We start from the raw sequence: 24,995 nt of genomic DNA, 5'->3' as shown, positions 1-24,995 counted from the left end.
CCAGTGGAGCTCCCCCTTTATTTCCAGAAAAAAATTTATTTTTATTTTTTTCTCCCACTTTCCGTGCTCCTCTTTCTTGATCCTTTACTACCTCTCTTGCAGATTGCCTTTATTTCCTGGGTCTGGTCCTTGCTTTCGTGCCTTTGGCCTTTGCAACACCAGTCTGAGTATTGGAGGCCCGTCGCTTGACTGGCTTAGGTGGAGAAGTCTCTTCCAGGGATCTCTCGTTAGAATCTTCATCATTATCATCATCATCATCATCATCATCGTCATATTCCTCTTCCTCCTCAGCATCCTCCTCAGTCTCCTCTTCAGCTTCTTCCTCATTCCCCTCTCCAGCTTCCTCCTCATTCCCCTCTTCTTCCTCCAAGGATAGGTCTAAATTCATAGTAAGATCACGGCCACTGATGTGGCCCTGAGCCACAAGGAAGGTGGAAGGTGATGGCAGGAGTGAGCCCCATTCCTGAAATATTGTCCATAGGCAAGACCGAGAGCTACAGAATGGCAATGGGAGCTCCTCGTCTCTCCCTGCCATCTTCACCAGGGGGTGGAATGATCACTACGTTCACATCATCATTATTCTCCCCTGTGCAGATCACATTCAGCATTAAGTTATGGACAGTTTTCCCATCTTCCAAGGGGTCAAAGGTGTGTGAGCAGGCAACAAATGTGGGCCTTGAATGGGTCAAAGAGAGCAAGGCCTCTTAGTGGAAGCTGAAAGAGAGGAGATTAGTGAAAGGGAAAATTCAAGAATAACTGTGGTTGTGACCTAGGTGACTGGAATAATGAGGATGCTCTTGAAAGAAGTAAAAATAAATAGAAAAGTTGTAGGTTTCAGGGGAAAAATAATAATTTGACTTGCTTAAAGAGAGGTCTTGAGAATACAGCAGAACAAAGAAACAAAGCTGAAGGGGATTGAGGTGGGTCTTCCGCACAAGGTTATGTGAGTGGCTGCCTTGCTGCAAAACACGTGGGAAACATAAACTCAACCTCATAATAGAAATGGAAATGGGAAGCACATGGCCAAGTGGTCCAGATTGGGGAGGTTCTCCTTTCAAAACATGGAAGCAGATAGCATAATAGTATAGCATAAAGAGTTTCTGGAAAGATGGTTCTTGGTCTCATCCTGATAGAGGAAGCGATATATCCTCTGAGCACAAGGGATGGCCTGAGGCAACCATGCAGTATAAGAGGAGAATTATGGAACTTATTGTAAATGTGGCCTTTGAAGCTGAAAGAGAGGTAAGGCACTAAAATCATGATATGGAAAATTGAGGGTTCTAGATTTTGTAATTCCTTTTGACTATGAATTACTCTGTTGGAATGGTTGGATGGGAAGCACCTACAATGCAGGTTCTTAAAAATGCTTGGGAAGCCAAACTATAACATGATATTTGGAGAGCTTTAAGGTTTTGTGGAAAATAGGACTAACTTGGGAAGAACTGTGCTGATTATTTATTCAGGCTTAGTATTTGTGTGTGTGTGTGTGTGTGTGTGTGTGTGTGTGTGTGTGTGTGTGTGTGTGCCACTCACCAGATATGTACGTTGTTACCTTGAATGTTTATATAGGATTTGAATAGTATTTTACCTACATTTGTTGAGACTTAGACATGAGCTATATCCTGAGACTTTTTACAGTAGGCTTTAGGTAGAAGAGTGTTTTGGGGTAGTAGCACCTGAAATTAGATATACTTTGTATAAGTTCAGAGTTTAGGGCACCGTGCCATGGGGCATACTTAGCTGTGTACGTGTTGTAGGCCAAAGGTGTCAAACTCAAATAGAAATGGGGGTCACAATATCTACTGAGAGCATATTGACTTAGAAAAATTCATATTATCATTATCTGTGTTCTATCGTATTCTACTTATTTTGTTAAATATTGCCCAATTACGTGGTAAATTGTTTGGGCAGCATTTGGGAGTGTTGGGTCTTAATGCAGATGCTGCATGATGGATACTTCTGTCATAGACCACAGTAGAATATAAGCTCCTTGTAGGCAGGAGTTGCTTCATTTTTTTGTCTTTGAATCTTCAACTTTTAGCATAGTGCTTTGCACAGCTTAAAAACGAAGTTTTTCTGTAGACCTGTGATTTCACTGGCATGAAGAGTTCTTGTGCGGAAACTCCTTTTAGCACAGTAGATCATTATCTGCGATGCAATTTAGAGGTCTTTGAGTTTTGCCTGGGGACTTGGCCTGGGGACAAGCTGAGGGACTTGGCTAAGGTCATACAGCCATAATGTATCAAAGACATGCTTTTCTATCTTCTGGATTTAGGGTCTGGCTTTCTTTTCACCAAGCTACCTCTCACCTTGCACTTATTAAACATTTTTTTGAGACTGGATCTCTGAAGTTTTATAGCCACTCATAGGCCTAATCCAACTACTAAGCCTACAGTGAGCTTTGATCTACTTTTTTCAACCCTAGGTTGATTGATTCCTTTTTAGGTATACAGGTGAGTGCAATGAGAATCAGGAGGAAGCACCAGAGAAATAATTGTTGAGTTGAATTACATGATATACGTAGAGTAGTGATAGTCTCTACCCTAAAATCTCTGTCATACTCTAAAGGAGTCTCAACACTTAAAATTGAAGCAAAAATATTTTTTTGTGAATGTGGTGATTGGTTACCCTGGGAAACAAGTGGGTTTAAAATAAAATACAGCAAAGATTTAAGACTGGAAGAGATGAAAGCATTTCCAGATAATGAGAATTGTTTGTTGTTGTTTCTTGTTGTCCTTAGTCCTTTGTTTTCAAAGGGGACCAAGGATATCAACTGGGTGATGTCTTGACTTGCAAGTGAATTGGATTTAAGTGAGGCAGGGCTGTGCAAAGTCATCAGCCTCACTCTCTCCTCCAGAGTCATTGGAGTCCAGTGGCAAGACATAGTTCAGGATGACTGGCAATGGCTGTAGATGCAGTGGGGACCTCGACCTTTTTAAGCCAAGGTCTTTTCCAGGCCTCAGTTTGTCAGGGGCAATGCTCATTCAGTAACTAAAGGCAAGGTAAGAATTGAGGCAAATGATGGCCTAGTTTGCCTTCCTAAAAGAATCAGTCTGGGAGGGGAGGATCCTCGGAGCTTCTTATGAGAACAGAGAGAGTTCTCATTGCTTAATGAATTACCAAAATTCCCTTTAACCAGAATCTTAACGTACAAGATAGATTCTTATCTATCCGGGTGTTTTTAACTTTTTCCTAAAGCACAGGAACAGGGAGTATGAAGGAGAAGGACAAAGCCAAGGCAGACTCATACCTTTCAAGACCTTTTCACCCTATGATTCCTTAATATTCTTCATCAAATCAGGTTGAAAGAAAGGTTCTTACTTGAATCCCTCTCCACTAAATCAGGCTGCTAACAACATGAGACCAGTTTGCTTCATCTGCTTTTCTAGGTCTGTCTTCCTTCCCTCTCCTGCCCTCCCACACACCATGGCTATGTTTAATTTATACTATGTGAATTTAGTTATTATAAACCAAACAAACATTAGCTTTTCACTTTATGACTCATAAATAATAAAATGTATAATGAGAATGTTCATTTTCAAGTCCCAGCCAAGGAGCATGAAGAATTGCTGCTGGGGTTGCTGTCCATAGCCTACTGCTAATCAATGTTTCTGGACTACTATGCTTTTATTTCCAACTAATTTTTGACTGAAGCAAATTGTTCAAATTAGTTTGGCTAATATACAAAGAGGTTTTAAATTGTTTCAGCCTGTGCAGATCCATAGCTAGCAATTTTTGTAACTTAAACAAGTTGACTAAAATGGCTCCTTCAATTCATTTGGAGATTTTTCAGGGGAAGGAGTGGGCAGGGCATAAAGAGAGCGTAGAAAGCTGAAAATGTAGAAGGGCAGATCAGAAGGAGAACAGCAGAGACACCAGCCCCTGCTAAGGATTCCTAAGGGGTGGGTGAACAGGTTGGGAGCTCATTGTCAATATGGTTACTGGGTAGACAATGTAGTCCTCTGCATATCTTCTATTTAAAATAAATGTTCTGGGTAACAAGGTGCATCTTGTTACAATTGTACATCTCTTTTATTTATGTGGGATATTTTTTTTTTCTTTGTTTTAACTTAAAAAAATGAAAGACCATGTCAACATACATGGTGGAACAGAAAGAGATTGTACATGAAGCTGTGACTATCAGAATAGTTTGGTTTTCTTCAAACTATATAATAAATTCTATGTATAGTTTTCAAAGCTGTCTCAACTATAATTCTTTGTGGCCTCCTTTCTGTTCTGTGAAACACACACACACACACACACACACACACAATCCTTTTTATAGCAACTACACGATCAAAACCAAATCTAAGCTGGTAAAACCGGGGCTTTCACCAGCATGCTAAATTTAAGGGGGTAATAAGAGTATTTGTAGTCCTTCAACAGCACTGGAACACAATAATTATATCTATACAGACACATGCACACACATATATAATGTACATAATAACTTCAACGATGTGGCTTCCCAAGATGTCATATGTGCATATGTGTGTGTGCATGTATGTACATGTGTGTACATATATGTATGTATACACATAATACATACATATTTCACAAAAAAGGAAGACCACAAAGAATTATGCATGAAAAAAACCAGGTTGAATTTATGTATGCTTACTATATATACAATATATACTCTATGTATAAATATATATGTATATACATATATATATACACTGTATATATATATGTGTATGTATGTATATACATGTGTGTATGTATGCATATATGTATGTGTACAGATATCCATACATATGCTGTTGAAGGACTCCTGGAGTAAGGAGGACCTGAGTTAAAATCAGGCCTCAGACACTTACTAGCCATGTGACCCTGAGCAAGTCATTTAATCCCAATAGCTTTTCCCCTTTACCCTCCCCCCCCAGTGAAAAGAACAGCTAGGTGGCACAGTGGATAGGTACTGTCCCTGGAGTCAGGAAGACCCAGCTTCAAATCTGGCCTCAGACACTTACTAGCTATATGACCCTGGGCAAGTCACTTAACTCTATTTGCCTTAGTTTCTTCATCTGTAAAATGAGCTGGAGAAGGAAATGGCACTACAGTATCTTTGCCAAGAAAACCCCGAATGGGGTCATGGAGAGTCAGTCATGACTAAATGACATGATGATGAAAAATGCTATCCACCTCCAGAATAAGAATTAATGAATTCTGAGTGCGGATTAAAGCATATTTTAAAAGATAAAATAAAATTACCACCCTTAAATTTGGCACCCTGGAAAAAGTCCTGGTTGTGCCACCTTAGTTATGGCTCTGATCATGCAGTTGCCATAAAGAGGGTTTCCTTCCTTTTTATTTCATCAAAGAAACAAGTATGTTCCAAACACTTTTTTGAATATTCATGCTAGAGTTTATACCACTATGTGTAAGATATTAAAGCTCTATGATCATAATAATTTTAAGAATACAGAGCACTAATAGCAAAAGAATTTGTTGACATTCCTTGACAGTTACTACAATAGTAAACCTAAAATGAGCAGTTTAAAAAAAGAAGAAAGAAAAGGCTACAGATCTTAATTCTCGTCCCCTTCAATTTGGAGTTAAGACTCAAGGAGTTTGTATAGCCTTTTCTGTCATTGTGATGGGAATGAATTGCAATGTACTTGACAACTGTTGACCACGAGCCTGCATTAGAATTAGAAAACTTTTTACTATAGACATAAAAAAGAGGTTACTCCTTAACTTCTCTTATTGATTATGAGCCTGTTGATGTGTTTTTAAACTTTTCACATGGACTTGAAAATGAAGGCTGTTTGCCAAATTGGCACAAGGTATTTTCTCTGTCAATATTCTGAGAGTGGAAAGGGAACGCTCACCTTCCTTTTCAATTTTCTTCTTCAAAATAAAACAAATATCATCCTCCAACACATACACACACACACACACACACACACACCACAAAAGTACAGATCCAGAAAGTTTATAGGAGGTTGAGGCAGTGTGATGTCTCAGCAGCTAGGACTTCTAAAGGTAGTCAATAGGATATTCTTTTTTGTGTAAGACATCAGGAAATTGTATATTATCTTGTGTTTTTCAGATAACTGACAAAGCTACAGAAGACACTGAAATATTAACGATGCCAAAACCTCAAATGAGAACCAGTAAGCAACAATAAAGACCACACTCAAATTGTATGGACTCTAGAAGGAGTAGACTTAAAATAGGATATTTAAGAAATTAAGGAATTTATATTTCATCTTAGGCTAAGTACAGTACAACATGTAATTTATGTATGGTATTAATTAATTTCACTTCAACAATCTTGCTCAAAACAGATGTCATTAATCACACATTTTAAATTCAATTAAACTTGTGTGTCTAAATCAATCTTTTCTTATAAATTTCACTATCTTGAATGTCACATAAAGGTCAAGTGACAGATTGCTCCATTTCATTCAGAAGAGTCAACCTCTGAAGCAGCCTTTGCTGATTTCAGGATTATGTCATCCAATGATATACATATAGTGTCTTGTTTACAGGCACCCTCTTTATCATAGAAGTTTCATGTGCCAAACAAAGCAGCAAATAGAAACTAATTTACTGGATTTTATGAAGCTATGATATGGAACTATGTAACTATGGAAACAAGGTACCATCTCTTAACAACCTCGGTAGCAAATATTTACAGAATCTACTATATGCCCACCAAGCCTTCACTCATTCTGGAAGATAGTTAACATTTTGGCCAGTTGTGTCACTGCTATTACATTAGTTTCTCATATCTCTGCCTTGGCCCTTAGCATCGCAAGGCTATGAAACATTTATGTATGTTTGTATTTCTGAATAAAACTGAAAAATGTGAAATCAACAACACATGATCATGAGCTGCTATTACTTTGTTGCTGAGGATAACCCAGTGCATTTATTACCATAGAAATCAATCAATCAACAAACATTTATTAAGGAACTGTTAAGTGTGTGCTAAACACTGACGATAAAAGACGAAACTTTAATAGTTCCTGAGCCCTAGGCATACACACACACACACACACACACACACACACACACACATGCACAAACATATATATATGTCTCTCTATGTAAACATATAGATATAGATAGATATGTATTTGAAAATTGAATTTCAATAGAGCTTATTTCCTTTTAATACTATTTGTTTTATTTTATGCATTTAAAAATGCTATTTTGAGAAGTGGTACATGCAACAAAAAAGGTTCCGAACTTCTGGTGTTGAAGGTGGCACTTCAGATTAATTTTGAAAGAAGCCAGGGTTAAACTGAAGTGGCAGGGAGGAGGGAAGGCATTTCACTGGAGACAGCCAGTGAATGATCTCTGACATATGAGTATTGTGTGAGGATCAGCAAATAGGCCAACATGGCTGGACTATAGAGCATTTGGAGGGAAGTTGTGCATAAAGAAAATTGAAAAGTTGGGGAGGGATCAGGTTATATAGAGCTTAAATGTCAGGCACAGTAGTTTATATTTTATTCTAAATGTAATAGGGAGCTGCTAGAGTTTATTGATTGGGAGGAGGATGGTGTTGATATGATCACTTTGGCTTCTGTTTGAAGAACTGATTGTCATGGAGAGAAACTCAAGGTAAGGAAGCCAAAAATGATATCGCTAAACCAGGTTTGAGGCAATGAGAACCTCAATTAGGGTGGGGGCTGTGTGAATAGACGGAATCGGATATACATGAAGGCTAATGTGGGTTTAGAAACAAAAAGATTTGGGAACATAATGGTTATGTTAAATGAATGAGAATGAGGATTTGAAGATGACATGGAGTTGGCAAACTTAGTTGTGAATGGAAAGCTAATGGTAACCTAAGTGGAAATATTAAGTTCAGAAAACGGATAGGTTTTGGGGAAAAGAAAATGAGTTGTGTTTCAGGCATTTTACTTTGGAGATGCATGCCTATGGGACATCTAGTCTGAAGTGCTTAGTGATTGGTGATGTGGATTCTCTCAGGAGACAAAATAAGGTTGGATTTATATAACCGGGATTTGTCCATATAGAGATAGTGAAATCTTTCAGGACTGATCATTGCAGCAAGTGACAGAATGTAGAGAGAGTAAGAAGAAAACAAACCCAGAATAAGGTCTTTGAGTACACTCACAGTTTACTGGTCTGATGACCCAGCAAAGGAAACTCAGAAAGAAGAAGTAGGAGGGAGGAGAGGAAAGAGGAGGTGGACAAGTGGGGCAGGGAAGTCACAAAGGTTGAGGATTAAGAAGAGAACAATAGATATGACAATCAGGAGATCAATGGTAACTTTAAAGAAAGCAGTTTCAGTTGAGTGATAAAGTCAGAAGTCAGACTACAAATGGTTTAGAACAAAAATATGAGGGGAAAGGAAATAGAACACTGAATGTAAATGGAGTTGAGCAGAGAAAGGGAAGTGATATATGGGAGGTTAGTAAAGAAGGATGGTGAGATCTGAATTTTAAAAGTATTGGGGGAGAGACTTGGGGAGTTTTGTAGGAAGCTTGGAAGAAATCAAATAGATAGGAAAAAAGTGAAGATTATAAATAGAAAATTAATGACAGTGCAGGAAATTTGCTGAATGGAATATACATGACCAAGGGTAGCCACAGAAGAAATGAGGAGAATAGTTTGGCCTAGCCAGGGGTGGGGAACCTGCACCCTCGAGGCCACATATAGCTTTTTAGGGCCCTGGGTGCAGCCTTTTGACCCAGTCCAAGTTTTACAGAACAAATCCTTCTATTAAGGGGATTTGTTCTGTGAAGTTTGGATTCAGTCAAAGGGCTGCACTTGAGGACCTAGAGTGTGTCCTCAATGCTGCAGGTTCCCCACTCCTGAACCTTACAGTAGCAATGGTATTGTTGATTTGATTACAGTTCTAGAACTTGAGATCAGGGAAAGTAAAAAGGTTGGCAAAGAGGGTGTGAATATGGTATAGGGAATCTACAAATGAGGAAACTCCCTTTTCAGGTCATCACCTCACCTGCTACTTACAGTCTTAGAGAGGCTCCTAGAGAGTTGAAAGGTTAACGACTTGGTGAAGAAGGTGCCTAAAGAATGCAATAAAGCACAGCTCAAATCATCATATTCTGATAGTGTGGGTTATATGTGGAGGCAGTCACCAACAACTCAGGGGAGCTCCAGCAAAGGAGTGCTGGAGATGAAAAGGGTAAATCTTCAGTGCAACACTCAATGAACATTAATTGAGCACCTACTGTGTGCCAGGCACTATGCACAGGGGACACAAATAAGAAAAATAAAGACAGTCCCTGACCCTAAGGAGCTTACAATAGAGTGAATGGACTCTACTCAAAAAGAAGCTAACGGCCCTGGAGTCAGGAGAACCTAAGTTCAAATCTGGCCTCAGACATTTGACACACTTACTAGCTGTGTGACCTTGGGCAAGTCACTTAACTCCAATTGCCCTGTCCTCCCCCTGCAAAAAAAAAGCTAAAAAGAGAGTGGGGCATGATATTCATGGAGTTGAAATCAAGCAGAGGAGCTGGTGGAAAATGAATAGTTGGCTGGAAAATTCTCAACTGTCTATGGAGGGAGGTTTTGAAAGGAGTATTTTACTATGCTCTCCAGTTGGAGGGGAGAGGTCATTGAAGGTGCTGAGGAGGTGTACCAAAGCTAAAGCCATCAGGGTGATAAGCTTCTGGACATGAGCTTATCTTGGGGGAAGCATCATGTTACATCATCTATGGACCTGATTGCAATCAGGGAAATCATTGAGCTGTAGCGAAGTATCTCCTGTGGACCTCTATGCTAGACTTTTAAGGTAACAATATAATCACACTGGGCAAGGTAGGTTGAACTGACTTAATTTGAAAATATAGACATAGAATACAATCACTAAGCTCTTCCTGTTCTCTAAAAAAACATTTCTTTAATAACAGACACTCAGCTCCTTTACTCATGTGTAGGGTACTTCCTGACCTTCAGTTCTGGGACTACTATTCTGGTTTTTATCCAAGCCTTACCACACAGTGGCTTTTAGTACACTCTATTTCAGAAAGACAGGTTCCTCAACCAATTGTATCATTGCCCATATAATGTAATCTAAAGAGTCATAGAATTAGACTCAGGAGACCTGGGTTTGAATCTCATGGCACAGTATAAGTGTTGCAACCACATGAGTGTACTCCTCCTTCCTTCCTAAGACGCCATTCAGTTTCCTAGTTTGACTATGGGCAAGTCAATACCACCTTTCTGAGCTTCTGATTCTATAAAATGATAGCAAAACTCCCACTACTTCCCTCACAGGGCTGTCAAAAGGAAAACATTTTTTTCTAATCTTAAAGCTCTATAGGAAGGAATATGGTATCATACTGAATGACATGTCATTCTTTTATGTTGTTATAAATATTTTACTATAGGCCTGATTCTATCATTTCAGTATGTAACATGCTTAGATATAGAAGGCCAGGAATGGTGTATTTTTTTAACTTTGCATTGGAGCTTTGTATGTATTTAATATCTAGTAAGTAGTATATCTTCTAAGCAAGCAGATACAGCCCTATTATTCTTTCTGCTTTTCAGACATCAGCGTAGGTGAAAGCTCTCAGTGAAAAGATAGGTTTCCCCATTGTTGGCAAGTAATTGTCTGAAATCAGGAATAAGTTATTATTCTGTCAAATCACTGATATGTCATCAGATGAAATAATTTTCTATTCAATCTTCCATTCCATTCGTATCTGATGCTCAGTGAAGACAGATATCGAGCCCTTACCACAATGATTTAAGCCAATAACAGATGAAAAAGAAAAACCTTTCTGTTCTCAAATAATGTCACACCATTCTCACAGCTGAAGTTATGCACATCCTATAACTTTTATGTAAATTATTTTAAAATTCTCCTCAACCCTTTTGGAAGTAGTGCATTTTAATAAAGCTCACACAGTATATTTAGTCACACATTCTACTGTGTGTTCATCAAGAAGAAAGAGAGATATGTTGGACTAGGAATCATAAGAACTGGGGTCTTGTCCCAGCTATGCTACTAAATAGCTGTAAGGCCTTAGGAACGTCACAACCTGTCAGTGCCTCATTTGCCTCATCTGTAAAATGGGATTAATATCCTGTTTCAACAATCTGGCTAGCAGCTGTTGTGGGGGTGAAAGACCAACACAAGCCCAACAACAAGAATGCTGCCAAAGCCCAGGTTCTTTTGATCTCCTTTACTATGGAAAGCAAAATTAAGGGGTTAATAAGCTTACTTTAATCTGGCATACAAATACCATTCACTTAGTTCAGGGGAAAAAAACAGCACCCTGAACTTCAGAGCAAAATACAAACAAATTACAAATATTGACAGACAGACCAAATACAATTCATAGTTACCAACATCTAAGTTCAGTCCAGGAGTTCATAACAAGGGCTGTCCCAGAGTCATGCACCACAGCTGTGGGTAAGAGCTCCGAAAAAGAGAAAACCAACCCCTGGTTTTATATCTTTTTCAGGGTCAAGAGTGACTCACCCACATGACCTAAAATCTTCACAAAGAGGCGAGCTAAACCCACGTGGTCCAAAAGCCTCTGATGTCCCAAACATGTCACTCAAACCCATGTAAACTAGACCCTCCCCTGAGGCAAGGAGATCACCAAGGACTCCCAATCTAATCAAGGAAACAAAAGCCAAACTCTTCAAGGGCACTTGGTTGACCTGAGTGCTAAGAGCCCATTTTGATTGCCAACACATATGCTCTGCCTTAGCTATATCATGTGTTTGCTGTAAGCATCTTAAAATAATATAAAATAAAGCACATTGAAAAAGTATGATGTGTAGGCCATAGACTGAAACTCAAATGGTGGATGGATTTGGAATTACTCCACATGAGCTCCGGAATTTTTGTTTTTAAATAACAGAAGTTCACTCAAGAATTTTAAACAAAATTTCCTCAAGAAATAAATTTTCAAAGGAAACCAATCTTATACCAAATTCCATATCCTTACTATCTAACTGTCTGAAGCAAATTCAAAATCAAGAAGCTTCCCTTTTTTCCTTACTCATACCACCACCACCCCAAGGTGTATGTCCAACGATTTTCTGTTTTCTTCTAATCAATGTGATAAATCCAGAAAGGTAGATTAGAGAAAGACTGTGTATCATCTTTAATGCTAATCTGTGGTATTTAAAGCTTCAAATAATTTTAAACCTTAGTCTCCACTCCAGAATAACACTGAAGAAATTTCTTTCCCCATGAATTAACTTCACTTCTCTCAATTTATACCTGAAAACTTATATTTAGACAATAATAGTTAGTGGTCATGCAATTTATTGGCAATGTCAAGAAACAAAAAAAATGAAAGTATACATTCAAGCAATGTATATAAGACCAAAGATCAAGTCAAATCAAGTCAACAAACTGAATTCTCTTGGGTTCTTCAAAAAGTCTGTTATAAGAATTCTATACTATCTGAGGAACATCCCCTAAAATCTGTGGCCCTGGAATTATGTGAGAGAGAGGGCAGCACATGAACATCATTTTCATCTGAACCAAAGGAGGGTTGAATACACATACACAGAGAGAGTGTTTGGTGTAGAAATATCTTAAATTCAACTGACAATAGGTACAGATAGGGAAAGGGGGATTAAAAAAGAGGATAAACTCAGTGAGGAATTAATAATAAGCAAACAGACTCCATCTTCAGAGGGTAGAGCATGACAGAAAAAAATAAAAGGTGAGAAATAAAGTATAAGAACCTGGGCCTGGGGATTGTGCGGGAAAGGGAAGAGCAGTGACATGAAAGCAGATGCATCAAATATAAATGTGAGAGTTGAGCACTATTTTTCTCTCATTTCCCTCTTCTTTTTAGAGAGGGTAATGGGTGCTAAAAGGGAGGGAAAGACCAGAGTCTCAGTAAGAATCAAAAAGTTAGGGAAGAACAGCCACGGTGATGAAGGTTTGCCAAAGAACTGTGAGGAAAGGATAAAACATTCTGGGGGGAAAAAGGTTCTCTAAAGGCTTGACAACTTTACATATGCATTGCTGTTGTGTTATTCCTTCATTCTAGAGGAGGACCAATGATGTCAAGAGGGTGATGTCTTAATTGGCAAGTGAATTGGATTTTAGTGAGGCACAGCTGTGCAAAGTCATCAGCCTTACTCTCTCCTCCAGAGTCATCTGATGTAGCAAGATGTAGGTCAGGATGACTAGTGATGAGCCCCAGTGCAGGGGGAGACCTTGGCCTTCTTAAGCTAAGGTCTTTCCCAGTTCTCAATTTGTCTGAGGCAACCCCCATTCAGTAACTAAAGGCTAGGTAAGAACTGAGGTAAAAGATGGCCAGTTTTGCCTTCACAAAAGAATCAATCAGGGAGGGGAAGACCCTTGGAGGTTTTGGCCAGAACAGAAACAATTGCTATTTACACTTACTCTGAGGCATCAAAAACAAAGCAATGAGCCTAGGACTAGGGACTATCATTCGCCAATAAGTGAGAGCCAGGGTGATTCAGGTTTAAAGGCATAGTAGCTCCATTTGAATCCCAGTGGGCTTGGTTAAAGCCAGCTTTTCTAGAGCTCTATTTCAAGAAATCACAAATGAAAACTACATGAAACAAGAGTTAATTGTCCCAGTTTTTTAAAATAACAACGATATAATGAATAAGTCAGGAAGAAAAAATCCAGCCCCCAATCCCAAAGTATGAGAAGTATAAGAGATCAAAATTTGTATTCCTTTGGACAGAGCACCCACATGTAAGCCTATGACTCCCCACGTGGCTACGTATGTATACAAAATTATCATAGGACTAATAACTTGTGTTAGCTTTCTTAACTGGGTGATAAATATGTGGAAGTTGGTTTAAATGGAAACAATTGTTTAGTGCCAGGAACAGTGAGTTTCATGGCCAGACTCTGACACATAATGCCCAGGCAACTATCTAAGGCTATCATTTTCATAGATGGTGCTGAACATCATTGTAGAGTGAGTTTCCCCATCTGAGAGCTCCTAAAGTCAATGAAATCACAAGTACTGTATGAGGTAAAACCCTAATAGTATATGAATAGCATTCAACATATGGCTTAGTCCCTGAAAGAGGTTGCAGAATACAATTTTTAGTGGTATTTAAACCAGTACCTACATGGTTAAGTTTGGAAAGTTTCATTCATATCCCACCCTCTCAAAATATTGCTATTCTATGACTTTACAAAGTCACCAATGGTACATTCAATACTTTATTCCTTTTCAAAAATCCCATGAGGCAGGTAGGTGGTGCCATAGAGCACTTGCCACTGGAGTGAGGAGGACCTGATTTCAAATCCAGCTTCAGCACTTGGCACTTACTAGCTGTGTGATGACTTGGAAAGTCATTTAATCCCCATTGCCTTGCCTTCCCCTCTCCAAAAAAAAAGCCCCACTCTTTAATTGAACAGTGCTTAAAATAACATAGATGATACTCTTTTGGAAAAGTACTGGGAGAAAGGAAATGCATAAGGGAAAGAAGGAGGGGGTAAAAAGGAAACAACTGAAAGGGAAAACAGAGGAGTAGGGAGAAAAGAGCAGGACCAAATTTGCTGAACCTGCTAAATGTGTGGATATTTGGAGCCAGGATGGACCCTAAGGAAAAAATCCATGAGAAACTTGTGCTCACCTGCCAAACAGGTGTACCATAAACCCAGCATGGCTTTGTAACAGACCTTTTCATGAAAATAATGTCTGAAATAAGTTTGAAAAGGAAGGGAAGGGATGAGATGGAAAACAAAGGAAAGTGAAGGGACTCTTTGAGAGGATATTGAAAAATAATGATGAAAAATCTCCAGCATTCCTATAGCTAAATAAGTTAGATGTTGTTTTTTCTACCAACAACAAATAAAATACATATATGTATTCAATATGAGGAGTCTGAATAAGTCAAGTGTCTTTTCTTCAGTAGTACTAAGAGTGCTATTATGACCACTGCCCTAAGCTGGTTGTTAGAACAAATAAGCAGTATGGCAATGGTGAAGGGCAGAGATTAGAAGTATGTATTAGTGTGTTATCCTTAAATAATAAGGACACTCTTTAAAAAGAGGAGCCATTTCTAGCCCAGGGTAATATGTGTATCCTAAAAGGCATGGGCATGAGATCAAACTACAGAAATGTTGTGACTGGAACTAAAGTATACATGGTGGATGGTAACAAGAGAAATAAGGAGGAGAAATAAAGAGTTCCTTAGAATCTGGAAAGTACCACAGGAACCTGGAGGTGGTCAAGCAATACTCTCTGATCCATAGAATAAAATTCTGTCAATAAACTAAGTGCAGGCCTCTACAAGTCACTGAGCTTTCATACTGCCTTCATCAGTCACAGCAATGTCCACAAAAGCCATTTACTCAGTTAGCTGAGCAAGCAATAATTAGAGAAATAAGCCTTTCTTTTACTCAAAAGATCAATAAAATCATTAACTATTTTGGTCAAAGGTCATTTTTGGCTTATTTTGATTCAGATGAAAATGTGCTAACACATCCTGCCATACCCCCAAATTGTACTTGGAAGAAAGAAATGGGTGACAGAGAGGCCTTCATCACAATTGTGTTGAATAGCCATCTAGGAAGTTGCTGTATATTATGGTTTCTATGCTACAGCATCTCTTTTACGCTTATGCAGCCACCACCCTAATTCCGACCTTCAGTATGTCTTCTGTTTGATTATTGTCATGGGCTATAAATCTTAATCTCTCTGTCTCTATCTTTCTTATCTCATCTCTCATCTCTCCCTATTCTGATTCATCTTTGACACAGCTTTCAAAAGGACTTTCTTAATGTGCATATCCAATAGTGTGTTGGTAAGCATTTAACATCTGGCCCTCACCCTTCCCCCACATGTAGGGATGCCACACTTTTAAGCTTAATCTCCATGATTAACACTTTCTCCATCCCTTTCTTAAGTCTAGACAATCAACAAAACAATAAATCTAGTCCTGATTTGTTGCATTTCCTGATTTCTGAGGTGTAAATGCTCACACAGAAATATTTAACAATCAGTTTGTCTGAGCTGATAAGAGCGAGCTGTAGTTTACTACTGTAAAAAATGATTTTGACACTCCCCAACTTAATAAATTTCTGTTGCTCCTTATTCCCTCTATTCCTGTGTTTGGTATTTAAAGCCCCTTAAAACCTTGACCCTTCCTACCTTTCTTGTCTTCTTATATATTACTCACCTCTACATATACTACAATTCAGCCCAAACTGCCCTACTTCTTGTTCAGTCATTTCAGTCATGTATGACTCCTCATTTGGGGTTTTCTTGGGAAAGATACCGGAGTGGTCTGCCATTTTTTTTCTCTAGCTCATTTTACAGAAGAGGAAACTAAGACAAATAGGGTTAAGTAACTTGCCCAAGGTCACACAGCTAGTAACTGTCTGAGGCCAGATCTGAACTCAGGTCTTCCTGACTGGTCAACTTGCTGTTTCCTAAATAAAATCCATACCTTTGCAATGAGTTGTCTCCTATTCCCAAAAGGAGACACAAAGGAATTATTTTCTTCTTCACTTCTAGCTCTTAGCATCCCTGGTTTCCTTCAAGGCTCACTTTAAGCATTTTCTGCAAAAGTCCCTTCCAGCTCCCCTACAGTTGTTTATGTTTCCTTCTAAAAGGTGCATGTGTGTGCGTGTCTGTGTGTGTGTGTGTGTGCGCGCGTGTGCGTGTGTATTCTGTATGGTATATAGACATGTACCTATACACGTACACATTGTGTCTTCCCAGACAAGCGAAATGCATGATGGGTGAATGCATGCAGCGGCCAATGACAACAACAGCAACAAAGTGACAGCAGAGAGATCAGTAAAACACTTTTTTCTTAACGTACATAAGGAGACAGGGAATCAAGTAGAAGTATTGGTGGAGAGGCAGGCCTAGGGGCATTATGGACAGAATCTTGTAACACCCAAACTACAGGTGAATCATTACAACATTACATTACAACAAGAGGAGTCTACATGAAAAGTGGGGGGAAGAGGAAGAGGAGCATAGAGGAGACTTTCTAATGTACCTCGGTCAAACAGAGGGCTAGCAACGAAGTGAAGGTGATCCCTGTTGTCTCTCAGCAAGAAAAGAACCCGCAAGGGAATGAATGAGGAAGAAAAGGGATAGATTGAAAAGTAGGGGATGAGAGATGCCTTGGTTTGTTGTTGGGAGTTGGTTTCACTAAGAATCTTTCTATGGGTAAAGAGAGATGGTCTGTAAAAAGGAGATGGGAACCTTGTGCTGGGCTTTGTCTATGGGGCACTGGTGCTTGAAAAGACCACTCTTCTTGCCTCTGAAGGGGAGATAGTTGGAACTCCTGAGGGCAACTGGAGCCTGGGGTGGGGGGGAATGCAAGAAACCCAGAGAAGAGACTTTGAGGCAAATGATGAAGGAAGGTGTCAAGGAGGAAGGAATAGGTCTATGCTAGACTGCATTATCAGGGACATAGTAGTGAGGAAGATCCTGCAATGGTACAGTGTTTTCTGTTACCTGAAAGAATTGACATTTTGGGGGGAGTAAGGCAGAATGGAAAAATGGAATCTATAGGGTAAGCTTTACAAGGCAGTGCCAGAAACTGCTTAGAGGGCGAGCCCAGAATTGACTCCATGAAGAATGCAGAGAATAGAGATTCTAGATAATTATAGAGGCCATGAACAAGAAGTGAAAGTTTAGAATAGAAAGAAAGAGGTGATGAATAATGAAGAGAATGAGTGGGAGAAATGTTCTCTGGGGGGAAAAATCCTAATGAACAGGACTAATTAAAAGGGAGGAAAGAAAGGGAAACCTACTTGTTTGAGAAGAAAAAAGAAGGTAAGAATTAAATAACCAGATAAAAGCAGGAAAGAAAAATGAACAAATAAACAAAACTGCAAATGTAACAAACAGGAGAGAGGATAAAGGAACAGGGGAAGATAGTAGAAACAGTGATAATATGGTCACTTTAAAAAAATGAAGCTAAAATAACTGAACAGATATTGTATTACCTTTATGGAGGAAGAAAAGGGAAAATTTGGGGGAAAAAAGTAGTAGAGACAGAGAAAAATATATACCTAACTCTCATAACTTTAAATGTGAATGGATTAAACAATTCAACAAAAATGAAAAAGGAAATATTAGGAAAGAAAATAACACCTTATAATCTATTGCTTACAAGAAACTGATTTAAAAGAAAAACAAAGACATATACAAAATAAACCTTAGGGAATAGAAAAAAACTTATAATCAATCAAGCGAATTTTAAAAAGCAGGAAATGGAATCATGTTTCTAATAAAAAGTTTCAAAAAATAAAAAGGGATAAAAGTATTGCTTTGACTGAATCCTGTAGATTTTGGCATGTTGTCTCATTATTGTCATCTTTATTAAATTGATTGTCCCTATGATTTTTTCTTTGACCCATTCATTTTTTAGCATTAGGAAATTTAGTTTCCAACTAATTTTAACCTATGCTTCAAAGGCCCTTTATTAAATCAATTTTATTGCATCGTGGTCAGAAAAAGAAAAATTTAATATTTCTACCTTTCTGCATTTGTTTATGAGGTATGTGTGTGACCTAATACATGATTAATTTGTGTAAGAGTGCCATGAACAACTAAGAATTAAACATACTCCTTTCTTTTCCTTTTCAATATTTTCCAATGGTCTATCAAATCCTAATTTTTCTTAAATTATATTCCTTTCCTTAACTTTATTGGGTTTTTTGTCAGATTTATCTAGGTCTTAGAGGGAAAAGTTGAGATCCCCTGCAGTTGTGGTTTTACTATCTCTTTCTTCCTGCAACTCATTTACACTTCATATTTTGAATAATATGCAATTTGGTGCATATAGTTATTATGTTTAATGTATTGACTCCAGTACTTTTTTTTTTAGTAAAATGTAGTTTCTCTGTTTGTCTAATTTAGTCTAATTTTGCTTTTCTATTGTCTGAAATCATGATTGTTATCTCTGCCTTTTTACTTCAGCTGAAGCAAAATAGATTGTATTCCATCCCCTTATTTTTACTTTCTCTACATCTTTCTGTTTCAAGTCTATTTCTTGTAAACAATACATTGTTGGATTCTGGTATCTAATCCATTCTACTAACCTCTTCAATTTTGTGGGTAAGTCCATCCCATTCATATCCATGGGTATAACAGCTAAAAGTGTATCTTCCTCTATTATATTCTCTTCTATTTATCTTTTTTTTTACCTTGTCCTCTCTTCAAAAATCTTTTCCTATTGACTACTGTCTACTTTCCCCTCTCCCTCTCCCTTCTCTTAATCTCTTTATCTCCTCCTTGTCACTTGGGTAAGATGAATTTCTGTACTCCACTATGTGTGAGGAAAAATTTTCTTCTTGATATTTGAAGTTTCTACATAATTCTGATCTTTTCATGAGGAATGATTGAAAGTCTTCTGCTTCATTAAAGATCATTTTTTTCCTTTGTAGAATTTTATTCAGCTTTGCTGGGTTATTCTTAATGGTAAGCTTATATCCTTTGCCTTCTAGAATATTTTATTGCAAGTTCTTCACTTTTTTTAATAAAAGCAGCTGTTAAATATTGTGTGAACCTTAGGCTTCTTGGTATTTGAATTCTTTTTTTCTGGTTGCATGCAGCTTTTTTTTCTTTGACCTGGAAGCTCTAAATTTTGCCTATCATGTTCCTTTTAGTTTTTATTTTAGGGTTTCTTTCAGGAGGTGGTTAACAGTATTTTCACTTTGTCTTCTGTTTCTTAGATATATGGACAGTTTTCTTCAGAGATTTCTTAAAATATGATATCTAGTATCTTTTTTTGGTTGTAGTTTTCAGGTAGTCCAATTATTATTAATTTTTTTCCTTTATCTGTTTTCCAGGTCAGTTGTTTACTATATACAGTATCTTATAAGTTCTTCTATTTTTCAAAGTGTTTGACTTAATTTTATAATTTCTTCTTGTCTCATGGAGTCATTAGCTTATCTTTACTCTGTTCTTATTTTCAGATAGTGTATTGCTTGGGCTAGGTTTAGCTCTAATGCCATGCTGTTAATTTCCTTTCCAATTCTATCTTCCATTACACTAGGTTTGTGTCTTGAGCCTCCCTGTCACCAAAAGAAATGTTGGTTTTTTTATACTATTATTTTGGGATTATTTTTTGTTTGCTCATTCTTCCAGACTTCTTCCTGAATTTGTACTTTATGTTAGATATAATCAGTGTGCACTTTAAGAAAAAATGTCTGGGCTGGTCCTGCATCTTATTTCTTGGATACTGCTTGTTATCTATTACAAGATCTCAGAGATTGTGGACCTCCAAACATTTTTAACTTTCAAAGTGATATGATCCAGCACAAAATATAATTGCTACTCTTCTGCTCTGAATTCTTTAAGTATCTTAACTGTTTGGGGAGTCTGGGTAATAGTGTTGTGTGATTTCCCCTGTTTGAACTTTCATTAGATTGATGCTGAACTCAATCACTACCAGCCAGCTGGAAAGCTCTGCTATTTCGTAGTGACAAATTGTTTGTTTCCCTTTGGTCTAAGATCATTGCTCTTATTTCTCTGTAGGCTCCAGAAGTTAGAACTGGGAACTTGCTGGGGATCTAAACCCCACAGCTGCTGCTCCCTTTTGAACCTGTTCCTTGCTCAGTTCACGACCTGGGCCCATGGTCACTCTTCACCCTGGAATGCTACCCCTAGGCACAGGGCCCTTCCTTAGTCCACCAAGAATTTAAGACATGGAACTTAGTGATGAAAACACAGCTACTCATTTTTGTTTTTATTTTCATTTTACTTATTCCTAGGCCCTGCACAATTTAGGCCCCTCTATGCTGGATTCCAGATCTCTTCTTGCCCTGAAACACCACCTCTCCCTACACTAGAATGTGGACTTTTCTGCCTAGACCCATTTCTATTGTCTACATACGTCTCTTATTTCTCCATGCTGACCTGGTCTAATACAATATTTCACTGTTTTTTTTTATTTTTTGGATTTTCTAATTAGTATTTGGTTTGGTGCATTTTTTTCTGTTTGGAAGATTTGGGGGCATGGGATCTCACTGTTCTTGCTCTATTATCTTGGCTACTTTCATTGTTATAGAGCATTTTTCAGACAGAGTCTGTGCCCTCAAATTTCCTGCCCCACCCCAGTTATTTTCTCTTTTTTTCCCTCCCCTCCACTGCCAAACCTGGAGAAAAAGAAGTCTATCCTTATCACTTCAACTTCCTAACCTCCCACTTATTTCCATAGCTCTTGCAATCTGGCTTCCATCCTTACTACTCTAGTAAAACTATTCTTTCTAAAGTGACTAATTACTTCTGTAATCAGCTACAGCCTTTTTTTCTTTTTCTTTTCTCTTTTTTAGGATCCATTTATATTTGACACTGCTGACAGTCTCATCCTTTTTGGTATCCTTTCTTCCATTATTTTAATACCATTCTATGATTGTTTTTTCTCTTTACTCTTTTGTATATTTTCCTGAATTCTCTTTTCTCTCCAATTTGTCATGTGTAGATGTCCACCAATTTTCAGTCCTTTATTTTCTCTATGTTCTCCACCTTGATGATTCCTGCTCATTCTTATAGTACAGTTTCAACTTTAATTTTCTATGTCTCACTAGCCAATGTTTATCTCAGACCCCCTTCTCTTCCCTGAGCACTCCTTCTGCATTTTCAATTTGTAAATCACTTTGCCTATACTACACTATTTGGTCCTCAACAACCTTAAAAAGTAAACACTATTATTTTCTTCATTTTACAGAAGAGGAAACTGAAGCTAAAATGTTTAGCTACTTGGCCAGAGCAACAAAGCTAATACTTGTTTGAAGTAGGATTCTAACTTAGCTCTTCCCACATATTATCTACTCCTTCCTTCCATATGCATTTTCAACCACCTGTTGGATGTGACATCACCTAGATATTACAAAAACACCTCAAAATAACCACATCACCAAACAAACTCATCTTTGACCCCCAACGTACAATTCTTCTTAATACTTTTTCTTGCAAATAGTGCCACATATTTCCCAAGCCAAGATTTAATGCAAAATTATGTGATATTCCTTCCTCTCCTTACTTCATGCAGACAATTATAAACACACACTGTTGATTCTTTCTCCTTAGTGTTTCTGGGACCCATTCCTTCATTTCCATTTCCAATGACATCTCCCCAGTTAAGGTCTATATTACCTTTTCTGTGAACTACTTATAATAATCTGACAGCTAATCTCTCTGACTTGAGTCTCTCTCTGGTTCCATCCATGCTATTCCAGAGTAATTTCCCTAATGCATAGTTCTGATTTCTTACTCTGCTGCCCAATAGATTTCAATGGCTCCATATTGTCTACTGAAAGAAGAATCTAGACTCTTTAAACAGACATTAAAGGCTCTCTGTACTCTGATTCCATTTTATAGTATCCATTGTAGTCTCTTCACATTTCTGCCCTTTAACACTCTATGCTCCACTCAAAAGATATGTCTTCAAAATCTCTCCATTTGCATTAAATTCCTTCTCTTTACAATAATCCCCAATCTCCTTCATCCTTAAAAAGTCCTCACTAGACACTAATTATCATTCTATGTCTCTTCTACCTAGCCCAAACAAAATCCTGGGGGGGGGAATGATCACATTTATTTTCTCTCCTCTCCCTTACTTCTCAATATTTTACTATTTAGGTTTTGACCTAATCACTCAACTGAAACTCCTCTCTCCAAAGTTAACAATGATGGCTTAATTGCCATCTTTGATGGCCTTTTATCAACATTCATCTTTTTTCATTATCTCTGTTCAGTTTTGGATTACTGACTCCCATCTTCTCCTGGACACCCTTTCTACTTCTAGGTCTTCTAATCTTCCTTGATTCTCCTCCTTCTTGCCCAGGTGTCTTGACAGCCCATCATCTATACCACACTACATAACTTTGAATGGACCCCATTGGCCTATGCTGTATCCTCTTCTCTTTTCTCTATATACTTGGTCATATAGTAATCCCATCAGGTTTGAATTAAGGCTCTGCTGTTCATTGCTGTGTAGATGGACCTAAATCTCCATATGAAGCTCTAGTCTGTCTTCTAAAATCCACTCCCAAATCATCAGCTTCCTATTCAATATCCCATAGTCACCTCAAAATCAACATGCCCCACACTAAATTTATAATTCACACCTCCCCCAAACCATGTCTCTCCAGAACATTATGATTTCTATCAAGGCCATCATTATCCTTTCATTCACCCTAGCAGTCTTGGCATTATATTTGATTCTGCATTCTACCTCACCTCCTATATCAATCATTTGCCAAATTAGCAGTTACTTCTACCACCAGTACATCTCTTGTATCTATCCACTTGCAAGGTCACCATCCTTCTTTAGGCCCTTATTACCATTCACTTGGACTATTATAAGAGCCTCCCAGATGATCTCTCTACTTCTTATCTCTCCACTCCTCAATAATTTTCATAGATCTACTAAAATCATTTTCCTAAAATCCATATCACTCTCCCATTCAATAAACTCCCTATCATTCCCTATTACTTTTAAGATTAAAAATAAAATCACTTTTTGATTATTAAAGCTCTTCACAACCTAGCACCCACTTGACTTCTCACCTTGCACTTTGTGATTTAACCAGACTAGCCTTCATATTATTCCTCACATCCTCCATTTCCCATCTCCATGACTTTGTATTGCCTGTCCCTAGTACAAGAAAGCACTTTTCCCTCACCTCTAATCCTTTAGAAACCCTTGTTTCCTTCATTTCTAAACTCAAGTTCTACTTTCTTCATGAAGCCTTTCCTGAACCCTTTTCCCCCAATTATCTTCTATGTATATTTAACATAAAGTTATAAACGTAGGGATTTCTTTCCTGATAGAATGTGTTCTCCTTGATGAAAGAGACAGTCTCTTGTTTTTTGCTTTGTATCCCCAGAATCTAGTACAATGCATTTAAATAATAAACATTTATTGATTGGTTGCTTAAGTGATTGACTTCTGAATTTTTCTCACCCTGTTCCAACTCTGATCTTTTACTCACACTCTCCCCAAAGCTTGAATGTACTCTTTCTCCCTATTCCCTATCTATTAATATGAAAATTCTCCCCATTATTTATGACCTAGTTCCTTATGTGACATTCATAACAATCTTCCCTGATTCCTCCACCTAGAACAGTAGTGGGGAATCTGAGGCCTTGAAGCCACATGTGGTCTTCTAGGTCCTTGAGTATGTCCTTTTGAATGAGTCTAAGTTTTACAAAACAAATTCTTTTATTAAGGAAATTTGTTCTGTGAAGTTTGGATTCAGTCAAAGGGCCACATTCGAGGACCTGCAGGGCCACATATAGCCTTGAGGCCACAGGTTTCCCACCCCTGTCCTAGACCATAGTCCCTTCACATATAGTTCAAACTATAGTTTCGTTACCATTAATATTATATGAATGCTTATCTTTTCCCCAGTACTAGATGATACATCTGTCACATCCATTTTCTTCTTTCACCTCTTTCACAGTACCACCAATCTAATTCAAGCACTTTCATTCTCTCTCCTAGACTATCATAATAGTTTCTTCATTGGTTTTCTCTGCCTTGAGTCTACCCTCCATGCATCTTCCAAATATTCCTATAGCACAGGTCTGATTACATCCATTACTAAATAAATTCCAGTGGTTCTCTATTATTTCTTGGATTAAATATAAACTCCTGAAGTAAACATTTAAAATACTTCAAAATTCGGTTCCAACCTACTTTCCCAGGCTTATTATATGTTGCTTCCCTTCACATCCTTTATATATTTATTTTGTTCATTCTTCAAACATGACCCTGGTTATCCCATCACCATGCGTTTCACAATCTATTGTCAATTATCGAAATTCCCCCTTTCCTCATCTCTATCTTTCAGAATTACTTATTCGGTTCAAAGCTTAGCTGTAATGCAACCTTCTACATGAGCCTTTTTTGAACCCCCGGTTGCTACCAGTAGTTTCTCTAAAACTAATTTGTGTGTGTTTATGTACACACCCATACACATACACACAGTAATTACATGTATATATGTATATATATATATGTACATATATATATATATATATATATATATGGTGAATATGTGTGACTGTGTGTATACATATTGTCTCTCCTCATAA

The 24,995-nt window shown here is 37.9% G+C and overlaps 1 pseudogene; it reads right to left on the bottom strand.

Annotated features, from left to right (window-relative positions):
• Positions 1-41: 41 nt before the first annotated feature.
• Positions 42-23,521, bottom strand: LOC118837011 (annotated as a pseudogene).
• Positions 23,522-24,995: the final 1,474 nt, after the last annotated feature.

The sequence above is a fragment of the Trichosurus vulpecula genome, chromosome 2, assembly GCF_011100635.1.
Source record: "Trichosurus vulpecula isolate mTriVul1 chromosome 2, mTriVul1.pri, whole genome shotgun sequence".
NCBI classification, from domain to species: Eukaryota; Metazoa; Chordata; class Mammalia; order Diprotodontia; family Phalangeridae; genus Trichosurus; species Trichosurus vulpecula.
Note: the sequence above shows the minus strand (reverse complement) of the source record. Positions and strands in the feature narration are given on the sequence as shown.